Source organism: Carassius auratus, unplaced genomic scaffold (assembly GCF_003368295.1).
Source record: "Carassius auratus strain Wakin unplaced genomic scaffold, ASM336829v1 scaf_tig00016892, whole genome shotgun sequence".
NCBI classification, from domain to species: domain Eukaryota; kingdom Metazoa; phylum Chordata; class Actinopteri; order Cypriniformes; family Cyprinidae; genus Carassius; species Carassius auratus.
In genome coordinates this window covers 11,293-21,217 of record NW_020524718.1, presented here as the reverse complement: position 1 = coordinate 21,217, position 9,925 = coordinate 11,293, and the positions used below count along the sequence as shown (strand labels likewise).

At 37.0% G+C, this 9,925-nt stretch overlaps 2 long non-coding RNA genes across 2 annotated transcripts; both read right to left on the bottom strand.

The window, feature by feature from the left end:
* Window positions 1–2,350: 2,350 nt before the first annotated feature.
* LOC113075356 (uncharacterized) lies at window positions 2,351–4,555 on the bottom strand. Its single transcript, XR_003280927.1, has 3 exons — window positions 3,468–4,555; window positions 3,201–3,379; window positions 2,351–2,745 (listed from the first exon to the last, which is right to left on the bottom strand). It is a non-coding gene; the product is annotated as an uncharacterized LOC113075356 (long non-coding RNA).
* Window positions 4,556–4,710: 155 nt separating this feature from the next.
* LOC113075355 (uncharacterized) lies at window positions 4,711–8,403 on the bottom strand. Its single transcript, XR_003280926.1, has 5 exons — window positions 8,192–8,403; window positions 7,514–7,576; window positions 7,298–7,388; window positions 6,595–6,728; window positions 4,711–6,498 (listed from the first exon to the last, which is right to left on the bottom strand). It is a non-coding gene; the product is annotated as an uncharacterized LOC113075355 (long non-coding RNA).
* Between the last annotated feature and the right edge of the window lie 1,522 nt (window positions 8,404–9,925).

Here is a 9,925-nt window from a genome sequence, read left to right as displayed (position 1 = left end):
ACTGTCAGTTGGGCAAATTCATGAATTCAATTCAGAGTGCAATATTCATGACTCAAGAGCAAATGTTAAATCAAACCCAAGTCTAGAACCACACACACACACACACACACACACACACACACAGTTAAAATACAGAATCATTAATCACAGAGTCTTTGATGGGAGTTCGAACAGTATTCAGTCATTCTGGGACCTTGAAAATGAAAGGACTAATTTAAGTGTTCAGCATTTCTCCTATAATAAGTCCCTCGTTGCTTCCACTAAGACCGGTTGGTGGGTGTGGTTGGAGGGCTCGTCAACGGAATTGTGAACACCGGTTCCTTCCCTATAAAGTTTCAACTCGGTTTGGTTTGCTTTGTTTATTCTTATGTTATGATTAGTTTAACTGGGTTCTGTCAGACGCTTGGACCATTCGTTTGTTTCACGGAATAGTGTTTTGGTCTGTTGATTTCTTTAAGTTTTCTATTTATATTAATAAATATCTTTGTTGCAACCTACCAATCTGACTATGTCTTCCTCATTTGTCACAGCTTTGAGCCGGTCGTGACACTGGTCACATTGAATTTGTATTTACTAAATTTGTTAAATCTAAGTATTTCAGAGGTAAATCCATACAAGAAAGAAATCTCATTCCTCATTGATTTTATAATGACAGCAATGGCTATAGAGGGAGCAAAAGGTAAAATTCAATGAGACACAAAGGGCTTTACGTATATATTCTACTGCCTTGTCTATGAAAAGAGACTGTCCCACAGTAAGACGCAATGCATTGACATGAAGGTGACAAAGGAAATCAGCATATGCAAAGCTCCACCGTTAGGACTCTAGTCCTCCAGCAGGAGGCGCTGCAGAGACCCTTCACAGCTGTCACCCTCTCGAACCAGTTTTAGCTGAACAAAAACAAATATACATTTAAAAATATATAAATCAACTATTTACACAATTAAACCCATTTTAATGCCACATATGAGTTTGGGAAGAAAAACTGTCAAATCCAGTACTGTGGTTTTAGCTGTGCAGATTTTTTGCTGCAAAAACTTAATCCCCGTCAGTCCCTGCATTAAATTCTGTGCAAATGAAGGGTGTGAGTCATGTGTGCGTGTGTGTGTGTGTTATTCAAGGACACATTAAATTAATAAAAAGTGAGAGTACAGACATTTATAATGTTACAAAAGATTTCTATTTAAAATAAATGCTGTTTGTTTGAACATTCTATTTATCAAAAATTCTTAGAAAATAAAAAGGTATCAAAGTTTCATCAAAAATATTAAGCAGCACAACTGTTGATAGTAAACCGTAATGTTTTTTGAGCACAAAATAATCATATTAGAATGACTTCTGAAGGATCAAATTAATCGGGAGGTGTGGGGGCCATCTTACCACATCTATTCTTATATGCAGTTCATGGACACCTTATTTGTCAATTACGCATTATCTATTGTTATTATTATCCAACTCTGAGGTTCTCCCTTAGATGAACTGCTTCTACGACTTGTTCTCATTTGTCAGTCACTTTAGATAAACTCTGTTAAATGAATAAATGTTAATGTAGACACCAACTAAATGTGTCCCCGCCTCACCTCTCCAGATGTGAGGTAGGAGAGGGAGTTGGTGTTGAAAGGCTGTAGAAGAGTAGGAGGAGGCACACAGCTGCCCACTCAAAGCAGCGGTGCCAGTGGGCAGTAGATCAGAAACAAACCCCCTGGATCCAGACTAGAGACAGGGCAGCGCACAGCACAGAGGCGTCATCAACCCGTCAGAAGAGAGGGAGGAAGTTTGAATTGGCCTTAAATCTGACATGGATTTTCCCTGTTCTTTTTTTTTTCTTTTCGTACAATGAAATACATAATTTTTCATTATGCTTTGTATAATAAAAAATCTGGCCAATACCAAAAAACTGATAGTAATATAATTGCTATGGTAAATAACCAATAAATGGCAGATGATAACTTATTCTATTCATACAATTTTGTCTAAATAAATAAATTAGAAATACAACTTTAAAACTAAAATAAATCATTTTAAATGCTGTAAGTGAATGTAGGCATTACAACACTGAAATATACAGTATTAAAAATGGACATTCATTTTAAGATTAGCTAAAGATTACATTTAATAATATAAATTAGTGTTTTTAAAAATTTTAAAAAGTTTAAGCAGGCATTATGTGACAACAAAGAAAATCCAAATCTAAAAATAGACAATTAAATATTCAGTATCGATCGATATATATCCAATACTCATCATAAATTACAAAATAAATTTCTAATATCAGCAGACATCCAATGTGATTCTAATATTCTATTCTAATATATTGTGCACTCCTAATTATAACGGTCTTTGCTGCCAGAACTTTCGAAATAATAAGTAAAACATAAAATGCTACAAATAGAGAGAGTACAGTAAATGCATTTATTGCTAGAGTAGTGAAGAATGTGGCATCTCTAAATACTGCCATGTGTATAACAATCCAACAGAGAATTACAAATTCTTACAGACAAGGAAACTGTCTCATTTCAGTGACTAATTTGGATGAACAGAATGTTCTAGATGTCTGTCTCTCACCAGAGGCAGAATAAGTGGGTAGAACTGGGAAGCAGTGCTCAGCGTGTCCATGGAGACAATGAGGCCACGCAGTCTTAGATGCTGATGTACAGAGCTCCGCGGACCAGGCAGCAGCACTTCACTTTTGCGAAAACTGTAAACGTAGACAGGTAGGACTTTCAGAAACTGAGGCAACACCAGCTGACAGAAAGAAAGACACACACAGAGAAAGAGAGAGCAGAATGATATTCAAGACTCTATTATTCAAACGAAATAGGATTCATTTATAGGATTCACTTAGAATAACTTCTCAATATTATTATCTGTGTCTGCACCGTTAATATGGCTAATGAATGGTAAAATTAATTGAGACTGGGGTAACAGTATATTAGACTATCTATCATTTTAAAAAGGGACTGCAGCGGACTCTCCAGTGCTAGTGAATACACTGACACTCACACACACACACACACACACACACACACAAAGTAAAGTTATAAACACTGAGCTCAGTGGAATAAAAACAACTGATTATAAACTGTTAATTATGATAAGTTCTCGAGGCAGCCTAACTTGGCTCTAAGGTTTTTTACATCTGATGTAATAGGACATGAGGGTGTTACTGATGTCGACTGAGTGCAGATGGCATTAATTACCTGTAGTCTGTTATAGCAGATGACACCACCCCCTGTGAGAAAGGGGATGTGCCCTGGCAAAGCCCCGCCTACTTCCTGATGGGAGAACACAAAGATGTGCACACTGCAGCCTTGAGTGACACACTCTTTAGCCAATGAGATCGAGGAATCTGGTCCTTGGAACATGGACTAACATGAAACTAAGCGGAAGCAGATACATAAAAAACTTAACTCAAAACTACCTTTATGGCTAATATTGTGGAAAAAAATGCATGCTCTTTAATTCACCTTCACCTTCAACTTTTGATTTCATCTTGGTTTTAAGAATGTTGTAGGCAGTATGGTCACATTACTGTATGCAACAGACAACAAACACTGTTTTTATACTTTTCTTGCAGTAGAATGTGAGGAGCGTCTCGGCCTGGCTGCTTCTAAAGGTGTCTAGCAGCTGACAGGAAGTGGACAGAATAACAGTGTGCATCCGTGTCATGTTCTCTCCAGAAGAGTAAATACATGATAGCACAAACTACACCAGCAAATGAGAAGGGAATCAAACAGATGAATAATAACAAATACATTAAATAAACAGCATATTAAATTATTTATCATATCCATTACTCTCAGATAAGTGTAATTTATTAAACAAAATGTTATATATGATTTAATATGATAATTTATGATTATATATCAATCCATACATTCACCGACATCACATCAATACTTCCTGTAAGGCTACACCCCTCGTTTTATCCAAAGACTTGTTGTGAGTGAACTCAAATGCCAGAGCTGTGCGCCAATCAAGCGCTGCCATGGCAACACAGTAAGAGTCAGGATCGGTGATGAAGGAGCCATAGCAACCAGATAAGCGCATCTCTGCAAAACACAGTGATTGAGATGTTAATATAATATATAGTAGCTATCTACCAATAATATCTGGTATTCACACATTGAATTCAAGTTATGAAGAAGTGACTATCTATTCTAGTACTAAAAAAAGATTATATATTTGGCAAATCGTCATGTTTTATTTAGACTATGACCCATATGCTCTGTGTCTAATTTGATTACATCTCAAAAAGAAAGCATCATACAATAAAATTAATTGAAAGCTAAACTACAGTCTTTATATTTAGTTCTTCTCAGTCTCAGTTCCTCCCTGTTTTAGAATCTAGGTTTTAGATGCCCCTGTGGTGACCTTTACTGACAAAAACTCGGAGTTAAACTTTGAAGGCCATCTGCATGTTCACACATCTGCTCAAATCAGCTCGGAAGCATTCCTGTTCCATCTCTTACCGCAAAGGAAAAATACACAGAAAGACACAGTATGAATTGACAAGGTTTGTTCACACTACATTAAACATGGTTGTCACTCCTCTTCTGAGTGCTCAATCCAGTTCTCTTCACACAGAGGGAAGTGGACAGAATAATTTTTTTTTTTTCAATTTTGTTTATGAAGAAAAAGAAAAAGAAAAAATATTTTTTTGTCCATTGCTACAGTGCTCTAAATGCAGGAACAGTCGTCTCAAAGCAGCACTGGATAAAGTGGCTTGCTCAGGGCGACTATGATAATAGAGCAGGAAGGCGAACTTTGTAACACTTTCAGTTAATAAGATGTCTAGAAAAACCTTGTATTAGCAGCAGAGACTTTTAACAAGTACCAACCATTATGACATTCCAGGCTAATTCTCGAGGCAGCCATAGGGTTGTTTTGAAATTTCAAATCTGTAAAGCAGTTTTAGAGAAACTGGGCTCTAAGGTTTTCTACATCTGATGTAATAGGACATGAGGGTGTTACTGATGTTGACTGAGTGCAGATGGCATTTATTACCTGTAGTCTGTTATAGCAGATGACACCACCCCCTGTGAGAAAGGGGATGTGCCCTGGCAAAGCCCCGCCTACTTCCTGATGGGAGAACACAAAGATGTGCACACTGCAGCACTCTTTAGCCAATGAGATCGAGGAATCTGGTCCTTGGAAGATGGACTAACATGAAACCAAGAGGAAACTTTTATATAAACCTCAAAACTACCTTTATGGCTAATATTGTGGAAAATAATACATGCTCTTTAAATCACCTTCACTTTGCTAGAGCTGAAGAAACCAGAGGAGTTTTTCTGATTTGTGCTTTCAGAAACAAGGTGAGGCATGCAGCACAGATGTAGAATTTTTCAGCAAGAGCACATGCATGTTTAAGACTCATATTAAGGCTCTTGCCTGAAGAATCTTCAGTCCTGCAGAAACAGGAAGCTCTTGTGAGCTGGATCTATCTTCCGATTCAGGGTTGAAAAGTGAAATTTCCTGTAGAACTCTGCCCAAGAAGAAAGGACTATTGGTAACCTTTTGCCTCTTGCTATAACGATAATTCTTCACTATGATCTTCTAAACTACGAGTCGAAAACGCTAGTTCACGTTAACTTTCACTTAAGCTGGCAAACGATCTCAGCTTAAGCGTGGATAGTGATGAGCTAACTGATCTCTGCTTCATTACAGTTTGCACATCTTTTTTTCATCGCGAATGTTGATCTGCCTTCAAAACACCTATTAAAAGAGTCGCACGATAGCATGCGTCATCATTACGACACACCCTTTATGGCATTATTTCTGCCTTTTGTTCACACAGAACTCGTTCCAGGATTGAACCCGGCAATGCTACTAGGTCCCCAAGCTGGGATCAAACCCGGGACCTGTTTGCATTCACATAGAAGGCGACCCGGCAATTTTCCGGGACCCACGTGCAGTGTGAAAGGGGCTAAAGTTTCCTTACTTTAGCAAAGGAAAACCAGTCTCCTCTTGGCTTATATCGAAATCCTCTGACAGTCTTCTTTACAAATCCTTGTTTTGTACTTCATATAATTCATACTAATTCATGACCGTTGTTTTGTTTTTTTATTCTTCACCCTGCGATTCTGTGTTCGTCACTTTCCAACCTCATATGTCTTCGCCTGGAGCTGCTTCCGTGTACAACAGTGAACAAAAGCTAGATTAAACTGATTATTACGTTTTAAATATGGTTATTTTTCTTACAAAAACGTATCGATTCAGGAAGCCTTTGTTCACTCTACGGAACCATGTGAGGCACTTTTTATTATAGATAGATGCATTTTATTTAACTTCTTTTGGACAGATAAATATATACTGTAGTGTATATTTTAAAATAAAAACAAAACATGATCATGCTTTGAATTAGTTGTTTGTATTACAATACATAGTATAAAACAAGAGAAAAATTAAAGTTCAAAACAAATTCACGCCATTCCTGTTTTTGCAGTATCATATGGGCCAAGACTGATCTCAGGTTTCTTTTCTGCTGCCATGGCACTATGAGAAAAAGAAAGTTTGACCAAAAATGGGAGAACATATGTGGACATCTTTAACCGAAATGTGAAAAAAGACTGCAGGCCAAACAAGACTTACATTCTGTGAGTTTGTAGCAGAAAGGACAGTAGAATCTTTGCCTGCAGTCCTGCTAGCTCATAGCAGGGATCATGAAGGCCCCGCAGTGTGCAAAGCCCTTAACACAATCTTCAGCCTCAAACTGGCACATCACGCTGTGGAAAACATTCGAACAACACGTGTATAATAGTATTTCATCTTTAAAATAATTAGTAAAGCACTGAAGAGTATGTGAAGGTGATTGAGATTTCTCAAAATTTCTCAACATGATTCACACCCACACAATTCAACATCCTGGCAAATAAGACAAATAATAGTGACATAGGTGTAGGACGTGGATTACTAAATAATTATTACTAAATTATTATTAAAAGCATTAAAAGCATAATTAAAACAAAAAGATAAGTGAAGCTGTAATGGAAATGTATGTTTGTCCTAGTGTCAGCATGACTCCGCCATTAATGTGGTGCTGAATTTATAAGACTGGAAAACAACAGCTGATTATCATGATGTCTGATTATAAGAACAGCAGCTGTCAATATTTCATTTCCTTTGTGTGCCTAGCTCCATTATTGTCTGAAAGTCAGTTAAAGTCAGAATAATTCACAACAAAGTACAAACAAAAGCTGCTGTGATACAAAAGCCAGGTGTATCACATTTATTTTTCATGTGAATCTATGAAGTCAAAAGGTAATATGGCTACCTTGGGCAGCAGTGATAGTACCTCTGTCCTCCAGGGTGCATTGTGTTGAGCAGAGACGGGGAACTGAAGATTTCCCCTCCTACTGGATCCTGTCCTCTTTAATCACATGGACCTGAACATTTTGGAGACAGAGGACACATACATTGAGACAAAACAAATCAGCCATACACAACACTGCAACCAAACCTGAGCTGTCTTGAAAGAAACATTAGAGAATAAGAGGGCAAGCTGATTTACCACACTGCGTAGAAGCTGAGGATCCAGGCCGTACCGAGAAGTTTTGTCAGACACTGGACTTGTCTGACAAAAGAGAGGAAAAGATTGTGATCCTTCAGTAAATTCAATACAGTTGGCCTCATGCTTCTATAATAGATGAGACTGAGACAATTAACACAGACTGCAAATGTAACACTAAATTTCCATCACATCCAAGCTTTCCATCAATCACATTCAAGCCATAATCATGACACATATTCAGCACTTACTCATTAAAATTCTCTCTGTTGGGGAAAAAGAAGTGGGATTGTAACAACTTTTTAATTGAGGTATTTTTTAATTTCCAGAACTTTTCCTATGGTATCTTATGTCGTGAACGCCTTGAATTGTTTTATTTAATTACAATTAAATGAATGATAAAAGTGAACCAGAATAACAGATGCTTACACTGTCACTGGTAGAAACAATACAATATTTTAAATATATATTTTTTACTTGTATTTTTTTTATATATTTTATTGTATTTTACCATAAAAAAGAATTAATAAAATTAAATTTACAGTGAGAATTTTTTACTTAAATGCACATTAATCTGGGACATCTAAATGATTTAATAACAGATAAGGGTGAAATATTTCATTATGCTTTCCCTGGTAGCTTTGTTGAGAAGGGCCCAATACAGTGAATAAGAGGGATGACCTGCTGAGCTTCCTGATGTGTGGGTCATCGGGGTCACACTCTGCTGATCTGGGTTCAGGTTTGAGGAGGACAGATGGGTGGAGGCATGGTCGGGGTCCTGTTGCTGGCTTTCGAAAGGGAATACGGGTATGATGCAGAAACCGTTCGCCTGGGTTAACGTTACCGTCTTCAGCTCCATCACTACACAAATGGTAGAAATCTCAGAAGGGGAAATAATATGCAATTTTCAATATTATAAAATGCCCTCTGTCTTCCAGCACCGTCTTCAAAGTGTGTAGTGTGCGCACGCAGTTAGCGCGTCTCCCCACAATTGTTGCTGCAATATCACTATTATGACCTCAAGGTGGCAGAACTGCGTCACCAACATGGTCACCAAACGCCAAAGTGGACATCCGGGCTACACGGACCAGTGACGAATGAGGACTCAAGATACTGTTCATATGAACGTTATGTGAAATGTATTGTAAGGTTATATGTTTCAGAATATTTACTCAAATTAATATGATTAACATTAATACAATTCATCACTGAATCTACAAAAGTAAATGTTATACAAGTTTTGTTACTCAGATCAGTTACAAAAATTATTTTACAAAAATTATTATTATTATTTTACCTCGAACATGGGTAAATAACTTAAATTAACTTAAATCTTCTATATCCTACACTACACTATCACTGTGTTTACATGATACCTCCTTCATTTTGGATCAGTACAGTTCTTAATATAGTATATTTAAGCAAAAATACTGTATTAGAAACTGCACTAAAAACCCTTTAGTGACTCAGAATCTCATTCCACCCTCTACCTCATCATTTTATTTATTTTTGGGCCCTACCACTTCTTCTGTGATTAAGTGTCTAAGAGAGAGAGAAAAAAACATTGATCATGATTTTTTTTTTTTTTTTTTTTTACTGTATTATTTTAATGTATTGTCTTTTTTATGAACTTGTCATTTCCCTATAGTAGCTGATGAAGTCTCGCACATTCACAAAACAGCTGGAAACGTTGCAAAATAAGGTGGATAGGCCTATATGTTGTTGTGTTTTAAAATATAAATGCACTACACAAGTAATGAATCCTGTTCATAATTTCTATATGATAAGTGACAAATAAAATACCAGAATATAACAGAATATATTCAATATTATTATTTTCTTGACTAAAATGCTTGACATTTTTGCATCTGGGCAATTTGTAAATGTGAGGTAAAATGTGAGTATTAATAATGTGTAAAACACACATGCCTTTAAGGGTTAATGTGCACATAAAGGCCAGTTATTTACACAGTGGTTCATCATAGTTAGAACAAACACTTGCCTAAAACAAGAATGGAGGTGGAGGTGGTACAGCAGTAAATATTTCATCCACGCTTCTGCATGCCCTCAGTCCACTGATGCAATATTCATGAGGTCAAGAGGGCTGAAGGCTACACTGTAAAATTCACCTGCTTAATACATTCAGTTATGCACACACACAAAATCACACCATCAAGCATAAATATATACCTTACAGCTTACACAGTGGGCTGTACTTCTACTTTAAACATTTGGCTAATAAGAGTCTTGAGTTGTCTTTCTTCTTTGTAATTATACACCCAATACCAAACGCTCAAGCCTGGCAGCACCACATTGTGGTGAGTGACCACATTGTCCTTTGTAGTTTTATTACAGCACTTAACCTCCCAACTGCTATCTCAGAGTGAAGCTTCTGACTCCGTGCTGTCCTCTCCA